Source organism: Triticum aestivum, chromosome 7A (genome assembly GCF_018294505.1).
Source record: "Triticum aestivum cultivar Chinese Spring chromosome 7A, IWGSC CS RefSeq v2.1, whole genome shotgun sequence".
Taxonomy (NCBI): domain Eukaryota; kingdom Viridiplantae; phylum Streptophyta; class Magnoliopsida; order Poales; family Poaceae; genus Triticum; species Triticum aestivum.
This window is the reverse complement of record NC_057812.1, coordinates 36,245,721-36,255,650: the sequence shown is the minus strand read 5'-3', so window position 1 is coordinate 36,255,650 and position 9,930 is coordinate 36,245,721. Positions and strand designations below refer to the sequence as shown.

The 9,930-nt window shown below is 45.6% G+C and overlaps 1 pseudogene; it reads left to right on the top strand.

The window, feature by feature from the left end:
- Positions 1 to 7,761: 7,761 nt before the first annotated feature.
- Positions 7,762 to 9,636, top strand: LOC123152915 (uncharacterized; annotated as a pseudogene).
- The last annotated feature ends 294 nt before the right edge of the window (positions 9,637 to 9,930 follow it).

Sequence of the window (9,930 nt, the reverse complement as noted above, 5' to 3'; positions counted from 1 at the left end):
GAAAATTGCCCTACGTGTCGGTTTGTGTCACAAACCGGTACTATAGGTCAGACCCCTTTAGTACCGGTTCGTGGAACAAACCGGTACTAAAGGTTAGCCCTTTAGTACCGGTTTGTGACACGAACCGGTACTAAAGGTGATCGTGGGGCCCCGGCCTGACGCCAGCCTGCCATCACCCCTTTAGTACCGGTTTGTGGCACGAACCGGTACTAAAGGTTCAACACGAACCGGCATTAATGCATATCCGTTCGAACCGGCACTAATGGTACCATTAGTGCCGGTTCAAATTCAAACCGGCAGTAATGTGCTTCACGTTTGACCCTTTTTCTACTAGTGATGTCACAGGTACATGTTCGTGGGAGAATCCTTTGGTTCTCATAGTCTGCATTCATTTGCAGAATTCTTACAACATCATATAAATTCTCCCGAAGCCAGTTCCTGTTTGTCCAGCAAGCGAAAGCCTCTGAAGCCTTTGAACATTGTGAAGCCATTCAGTTTAAAATTCATGGCTACAGAGAAATCTGCAAGGAAGGGAGGCAGACAACGTCGTGGGGGAACATCAAGAGATTTGCCTGATGACCTCTCAGAGCTTTACAAGACAGATCCTGAAGAGGATTACAATCAGCGCAAGACCCGAATCCAATGGATTCAAAGATATTGGGCAGAACAATGGTTCAAATACCGGTTTGTGACCCAAGAATATGCTGAGAAAAATGCCATCCAGCGACCGTGGGGAAACATCCTATACAAGAATCTTCAACCCAGGTCCAGAGAAGAAGCCATTGAACAAGGCTTCTATCCCTACATGGTCCGTGAGCCACAGCCTGCAGATGCACACCCATCGTCACTACTATGGTGTCGTGACGACAATCTGTTCAAGCGCAACTTCCAGTTTGCCAAGAACTCAGCGAAGCAGAACAAGAAGTCTTTGGGATTAGACTTCAACCCTGGTCCCTCTGCTCCCTGTGCCGATGGAACCCGCGAAGTTGAACCCAATCTTCTTGGGCCCTTCTACAACTTGGAAGGTCTCATCACTCATATCGTGGTTCAAGGGACAGCCGTGAATGAGCCTGCAGATGACGCTGAATCAGATAAAGCGCCTGCAGCGCCGAGCCAAAGAAGTTGAAGCAGCCTAAAGCTTCAAAGCCTACCTATGCACCAAAAATCTCACGGGCGAAGCCACTGGCTACTGCACCCCCTGAAGACAGTGTGCAGTCTGAAGATTTGTCACGCATCTCCAAGCCCCAGAAGGTCAAGATGCCTTTGCCACACACCAGCCAAGAACTGACAGCTGCTGCTATTCTGCGCAACGATGCCATTGATCTGTCCAGTGATGAAGATCTTGCAGATGACGCTCTTGAGCAACTGATCAAGAGCAAAGAAGAAGTAGAAATCTTCAACAATTTGCCTCTCTTTGACGTGGCAATCATCCACGACTTTATTGATGAGTGGTTTGAAACGCCCAACCTCAACTTTGAAGACCTGCAACTTCCCATTGGTCTTGGTGTCGCCTTCCATGGCGCCATTGCTTCAGAGCTAGCTCTAGCTCAGCGCATCGTCGAACTGAAGCAGAAGATTGACTTTGAGAAAGCTCAGTTCAAGAAGCATATGGCCAAGCTTAGCACGCAAGAGGTCAAGAACTTCACGATCATGCTGCACGAACTTAAAGAAGCCTTTCTCAAGAAGCGTGAAGAAGCTCAAGGTTCTCATGAGCGCATGAAGAGCCTGGCTGACAAGTGTGTGCAAGCCTACAATGAGGCTGAGAAGCGCAAGGCCCTTGGGCATCCTGGCATCGACCCCAGGATGGCTGCAAAGAAGAAGAAGAAGCCCGCTATGGCCGAACCCGACGCACCAAGGCAGGAAACAGATCCCATTGTCTTCCCAACTAGCATGACTGGCTCGAAGCCAAAGGCCAGGTCAACCGCTTCAGAACTGAAGAAGACGAGGACTGCTGAGGCTGAAGCCAGAAAGAGGAAACATCCTGAATCCTCTGCTACTGCTCCCTCCAAGAAGAAGCGGAAGACCAAGAAGGAACGGGCTGCTCCCACAGAGCCCTTGATTGTTGAACCCATCTCCATGGTTCGCCCAGCCACTGAACATCAAGAGTGCCAACTGACTGTCCATGAGCCTGCTTTCACAGAGGCTCATGAAGCCGAAAACTTCCCAGCAGCTGATCCCACCGCTGCTGAAGACATTGGTCACCATGACCATGTTGAAGATGATGCAGTTCTTCCTCAGATCGAGCACCAACAGGTATCATTGCCTGTGCTAACGCACAGCGAGCTCATCAGCATTGGTCATCCTCTGACGCCAATTGCTCAGGATGCATCATGGGATGATCACCCACAAGCACAAAAGGAAGATGACTTTGAGGCCCAGCCAACTCCAACTCCACAGGCATCGCCAGCGTTATGCAAGCTTCGCAAAGGACCAAGGCCTCCAGTCTCCGAGTCTGAAGCTAAAGCTGCTGAAGACATTCCGGCTGCATCAGCCGATGAAGAAAAAACCCCAAGCGCTACTACACCCCCGTCTCACCAAGAAGCTGTTCTCGAGGAGAACGTGACTGTGATCGACCCTCCAGCTCATCAAGTGGAGGTTGAGAATCGTGAGGCTGCCACCACCAACACCAATGAAGCCACTGACGCTGTCATGGCTGAAGCCAATGTGGAGCCTACACCAACAAAAGCACCAGAAGTCAGCGAAGCCAATGATACTACTGCTTCTGTTCCCGCGCCTGCTGCTGGTCCTCAGTTTGACTATCATGTTGAGCACAGGCCTCAGGTACAGAAGCCAATCCCAAGATTGCCCAGGTTTCCAGGTCCTGCATCAGCACCTGGATCCTTCAATGTCAATGGCTTCAAAGTAGACACAACTTCTTCAATAGCTCCAAGAACCCCTACTCAAGGGAAAGAATATCTTCTGATCAGTTCTGGAGCTATCCGCAGCGAAGCTATTACTCCTGCATTCTGTACAATCAAGGTCGCATCTTTCCACGTAAGCGTCTTGACATCGAAGCAATAGCTGGTCTTCCCTGTCTGGGAGAAGCTCTGGATTACTTCAAAGAGGTTGGATTGCTGTCGTTTGTCACCGACCAAGAGCACTGGAATGAAGAGTTGCTGCTCCAATTCTATGCCACACTTCACATCTGTGGGTACAACAGAGATCCGAATACTTGGGTCCTGGAGTGGATGACAAAATGTTCATCACGAAGCCAAAGCCTTTGATATCATTGAGCTCACTGGTCTCCCCACTCCTGGCGATCTCTACGAACCTGGCTGTCAGCTTCACAGTGAAGCTATGGAGAGCATCTTTCAGAAAGCTGAACCAAACATGAGTCAGATGCTCAGTATGATGAAGCCATTGCCACAAGAAGCTGCATATCCTAAGGAGTTCCTTGTTGAAGACCTTGACTATCTGCCAAGGACTATTTATCACATCATAAGGCGAACTCTCTGGCCCATCAAAGGACATTTTCCACATGCCAAGCTGGAAGGTGCAATGAAGACTTTGGTCTTCTATATTCTTCATGGCAAATGCTTCAATGCACAGGACTTCTTCATCCGCCAACTTGCTGCATCAAGCTCTGATCTATTTGGCTTGAAGTTTTATGCTCCATGGATAATGCGGCTGATTAAACTCCACTCCGCTATCTCATATCAGCCATCTGCTCGCAATCATCGGATCTTTCTGCCTGATGTGGATATGTCCGTTGAAGCCATTTATCCTGAGCCTGCCAAGGATCCTCTTAGTCTTTAGAATGCGGAGCATCAAAGTTTTTCTCAGAACATTGAAGGAGTTGAAGCAGCCACTCGTGTTTATCCGATGGCTGGAACTACATGTGCACCACATCCTGCCCTTACTGAAGCCACCGATAACACAATTGCCCAATGACCCAAGAAGCGCACTCGTGTCCTTAATGACCGAGAGCTTCTAGTGGCTCTTCATCAGAAACAGGATAAGCATCATGACTGGCTGAAGCGCCAAATGCAAAGCCTCTTGGTGGATGTCAACCGCATTCACAATCTTGCCACCAAGAATGCCTTTGTTGCCCATGAAACCTCTCGACGCACATGGAAAGGGCTGACGCTTATGTGCTCTGAAGATGATCTTCAAGAAGATGGCTTCTCTGAACGCTTCAAGTTTGACTCCACACCTCCTCGAAGGGCAGTGCTGCAACGAACTCCATCTCTTGAAGACTCTGAGTTCTCTTCCTCTGCTGCAACTGTGAATGCCAGAGTGATCGAGGATGAAGACGATGCTACTTCACCGCCACCTCCTTCAACACGCTTCGACCCTGCTCCAAGTTCTTCTGCACCGCCGAACACCACCGACGACCCTGCTGCTTCACCTACTCTTCATGGGAACGAGTAGATGCTCTATGTCTTCAAACCTTTTTGGTCCTTACTGACAAAAGGGGGAGAAGCATATGAGTTTGATAGTCTTCAAGCGGGTCCACATGGGCGGTTACTTTATATTTTTCCTCGTGTTTACAACTCTCGTTTCGATACTTTTGATTCTTCAAGTTGTAACACCTAAACTCGATGGTCGTCTGCTACTTATTTGCTACTTCGTGATGCAATGATAAATTCCGAATGTGCGACGATAAATTCCGCACTTAGATCATTTTGCAGACGTCAATTTTCCATTATGCATGTCATTATCTTCACATACCTTCTCATGCATAATGGATTGTCATCATAAGTTGAAGAGGATCTCCACAAGCACAACCTGCCATGTGCATTTGCATTCCAAAAGCAAATTACTTATATGCACATCTTCAGGGGGAGCCCTCACAGCTTATGAAGACAATTCCTTATCCTTTTACAATTTCACATATTATATTCCCCGTTGAAAATTTCAACTAGTTTGTCATCAATCACCAAAAAGGGGGAGATTGTAAGTGCATCTAGTGCCACCCCTAGTTGGTTTTGGAGTATTGACGACAAACCTAGTTGAGGGACTAATGTGTTTGTGAGAATTGCAGGATAACACAGGTAGAAGTCCCTCATTGATTCGGTTTTCCTACCAGAGATGACCCCTAAAAATGTATGAAGACATTGATGTCAAAGGTGGTATATGAAGATATTCTCATCGAAGACTATGACAAGAGAAGACATCGCATGAAGCCTATGGAGCTCGAAGACTTAGATCTATAGTAGTTCTTTTTCTTCTTTGTTGAGTCATAGGAACCACCGTACTGTTAAGTGGGGTCCAAGAGAACCAGTCAGAATGACTGAAGTGATGCTTAACCAAAACCTATGTCTTCGGGTGAAGACTATGAGAGCGAATCTTGTCCAGAGTCGGACAAGTCAGCTTTGCTTGTAGCCCAAGTAAAGTTGTCGTGTGTGTTTGAAATCTGACCGTTGGAACACGTGTCAGTTCCTTAGTGACCCAGTGTCATTTCGGACAAATCAGGTCGGGTTGCCTAGTGGCTATAAATAGCCCATCCCCTACAACCATAAACGGTTGGCTGCTCAGAGTTAGAGTACGGCTTTTGTCGTTTGAGAGCAACCCACCTCGAAGCCTTTGAGAAAGAATTCCTTGCGAGGATAAAGCCCTAACCACCCAGAGCCAAAGAGTGTTAGGCATCACTTAAGTCTTTTTGTCTGTGTGATCTGAAGATTTATTAGACTTGAGGACTGTGAATCCTCCAGCCGGTTAGGCGTCGCGTTCTTTGCATCCAAGAGACATTGTGGATCGCCGGTGAACGAAGTCTGTGAAGGTTTGGGAGTCTACCTTGAAGACTTACCAGAGTGATTGGGCGAGGTCTGTGTGACCTTAGCTCAAGGGGAATACGGTGAGGACTGGGTGTCCTGAGCTGCGTGTTCAGGACTGGGTGTCCGGGACTATGTGTCCTCAGGTTTAAATACCTAGCCGCCCTAACCAGACGTATAGTTGTCACAGCAACTGGAACTGGTCCAACAAATCATTGTCTTCAACGAGTCACTGGTTTCATCCTTCCCTTCCCTTTACTTACTGTTGGTCCTGGTGAAGTCATTGTATGATTGCACTATTTTTTGTCTTCACTGAGTGACTGTGTGTTCTGTTTGGCTTCATAATATCTTCCTACCTGATCCTTACTACCTAGCTGCTATTAGTCATTGTGCTTTCACTTCATTGACAACTTGACTATGGTTTGCCTAGTGTAGTCTACCTTCCGCTGCATGGTAATAGGTTTATCTCTATCGTTTGTCTTCGAAACTTCCATGTTTTGAAGACTTTCATAAAAATCACCTATTCACCCCCCTCTAGTCGATATAACGCACTTTCACATAGTACTAGTAATAATGTATAATCTCAGAATTTAAACTCATGGTACCCTGATTCAAACATTTATATCGGCCAACTGACAAGAACATGCACTGCCCCTTATGGTTGGTGGCATGCTCCTCAAATCCCACTTTCATTGAACTGCCTTTTAAATGCGCCCCATTGCCCCGCCCTTGCCCCCTCTCCACTCACAAGACACATACTCACCCTTAAGGCTATTATAGTGGCTATGATTGCTCAAAATCATTTCAACCATTGACCGGCCTCTTGTAGATTGAGATCAATTCTGACACCTCACTGTTTTCTTCAGTGATTCTATTGTTTGCTACAGTGTGAAGTGGTTTCACTTAGTTTTGTCCTGTTGCTACGAAGGCTTACAGTTAGTACACAAGAAATGTGTTGTGACAGTGTAAACTTGTTGGATTAGCTAAAATTAGAGTTCAGATCAAATTGGGAGTTGGAGGCATCTAGAAAGTTTTATCAAGATTACCTCAATGAGTTAGTGACAAAAATATTTTAAAAAGCTTCACTTTACTGCTTTCATTAATTGATAAACATTTTTAAACCCATTCACATATTAATTAATAAACTTGAATACAATCGTTCGTTATAGAATCCGTTTCGCAGGATGGTACACTCTGCTAAAATTAATCCACCCAATCTAGAATCAAGACGAAATTTAGCAATCTAATGGCCCACTTTGTTCTTGTCCCTAGTAATCCATGCCATGTTACACTGTGGAATAAGTTGAGGGACACCTAAGGCTTCCCTCTTTAAATCCACGAGGGCTGAGTTATACAAAACATTATTAGACAAATATATTTTTGTAAACAAACAGTTAGTCTCCAAAATGACGGGCTTATGCGGTGAAACTGCAATATACAATCCCACTAAACAAGCTCGCGGTTCTATTTCCTCGACATTTGTGCAGACCATGAAGAAATGAGCACCGATCCCTCATGATCTCTCACCACCATGCCAACCCTTGCAAACCTCTGCCACCATGAAGCTACTAGCCGCATATTGACTTTTTTTAGTGTACCCGCACATTGATTGAGAAACATGATTTTTTTTCTTAGAATCACATGATTTTTATTGTTTTTTATGGAAAAACATGATTTTATTGTAAATGGCATGGCTATTATATGAGGAATAAAGTTAGTTATGTTGAAAAAAAATAAACATGATCGTAAAAATATATATTCAATTTCGGCCTGACTATCACGTAAAATAATAGTACTAGTAGAAAGCCCATTAGACCCCCGCCCGGGTTGAAAAGTAGAAAGCCCAGTAGCCGCTGTTGCAAAGAGTCAGCAGCGAAGTCGCGTCCGCGAGGAAGGAGATCGCCTCGGCGGCGGCCGTTCATCGAGGGAGATCGCCTCGGCGCCCGCCGGAAAATCGCCTCTCGATCCGTCCGTGTCGGCGGAGGAAGGAGATCACGGAGGGTGGAGAAGAAGGTCAGTTCCTCCCTTTTGTCCCCTGTAAATCTGTCTCGCGGATCGATCTCGCGGCGCCTCGGCGGCCATGGAGCCGGATCTGGACATGGCGGCCCTGAGAAAGAAGCTAGAGGATGAGGTGCTCGGCACCTGGCTGTGGGACAGGGAGCTGGACTCCATCCTGCAGGAACAGCAAGAGCGAGACGACGAAGGCAATTACGAGTACTACGAATCAGACCAAGAAGAAAAGGAGCTCCACTATGGTGGTTCTACTACGAGGACGGGAACCCTTATTACGTCGCCGACATGGAGGAGAGGTGGGAGAATCAGATGCGGTTTCCGCCGACCAGGTCCTGCGCCAAGAGATCAAGGGGGATCTGGGAGGGGTCTCTTCAGGTCAAGGGCCCGTGTCAGCTCGATCCAACACTGTTATCTGCTCAAAGCTTGCGTAAGTGGCCACGCTTAATTGCAATTGTGTACTAGTTTTTATGTTTTGATGAATTCACTTAGTTTTAAGCATATGATGACAAGTACATTTTATAAGTTTTGAACCCACAGATTCTAGAACATCACAATCTCAAATATGTTTGTACCGGTGGCAATTTTTTAGAAAGTTTGACGGTATGCCTTTATAAATAAAGTTAAAAAAAGATTTGCATGCGCATGGCGATTGTATCTTGAGCAAGTCATATTCTCTATTTCTACGCCATGTCCAATGATTTGCTTGTGGACCAAGGGAAGGGAGTTCCATAAGTCATAAAAAAATACCTAAGCATGTGTAAAGAGAAAAATCGAGAGAAGTCTTCCTCGGGTTCTATATATTGTAAGATTCCGAAGTTCTAATCTATATGACATTATCCATGTATTTACTGTGCAACTTTTGATATCTAATGATTTGTTTTCATATTGCCTGCAGTGCCTCTATTGCCAAGATGGGAAAACCGTTGGGTCGACAAAAGGGAGAATGAACCTTGTCGACGGGCAATCCAAGTGTTTAGTTTGAATTTATCGTCTCCTCACGATGCCACCTTAGAGGTCTACGGCATGTTTGCATTCCGAGATGTACGAAACAACCAACTACGCAACTATGTCTTTGAATACTCTAGAGACAAACCATGTAAGCTTAAGCCGGTGAGTTATGTTGTACCTTCTCTTATTTTCTCTTTACTGAAGAAATCTGCAGGATATGTGTCTAACTATACAATATACAGGGTTCTTGTAAGCTTCAACCTCTACTTAATCCACTTCAAGGCATCTACGCGGTTGGGCTTGTGCTAATTGAATATCGTTTGCTAATTAAAGATGAAGAAGGTGAAGATGATAAGGTGTTAATAGACGGATATTCGGTCTATGCTCCATCTTTCTATGCAGAATATGAAAGACACCATTGGCACATTAACACTGGCCACCACGGCAGCGCCGATCTAAGAATGGCTTCTATCCCAAAGGCCGTGTTGGCTATGTTGGAGTTTGAGGTGCATCATCTTGGGAACAATTTGTTTGATTCACTTACAATAACTGCGGTCTACCGTACCATGCAAGGGGGTGCTTTTTCAGTCTTCAATGGCAAGTTGAGTGTTTGCAGACTGCCACCGGTCATGGTTTGTGTGGATTACACCGAGAATTTGACTATAGACTTATACACGCACAACCGTCACTCAGGTGATGATAATTGCTATCCTGATGGCGTTGTTGGTGATTCGAAAATTCCCGGATATTTTCACTACGACATTGAGGATATTATATTTGACACTGTGTGGTTTGAACCACAGAAGAGTGGAAGCTCTACGAAAATTTCAAGTAATATGTACGGTCTTGTAATGTCAGTGAAGGCCACATGGTCTAGCTTGTGTGAACCATGTCAGTAAGATTTATATGTCCCAAGGTTTGTACAATATACTTTTATATATAGAAGCGTTTTCTTACTTGACATAGTTTAGAGTTAATTCCACTCTTTACCCGCAAGTTTCACGTTTGTGACAGATATTACTTCATTTATACCCCATTTAAGCAAACATGTGCCACGGTTTACGCCATTTAGTATTTTTCCCAGTTTTAGTGCTGATTGGATGTGCTAGTTCGAGGTTTTTCATTTTCTCTAGTTTTTGCCGCCAAGGTTTTTTTTCACCGTCTGGCACGCTGCCCACTGGCATGACCTCTACTACCCCTCGTTAAGCCCTTCGGAGAGATCGTCATCACCGCCCCTCCACACTCGATGGTTTCC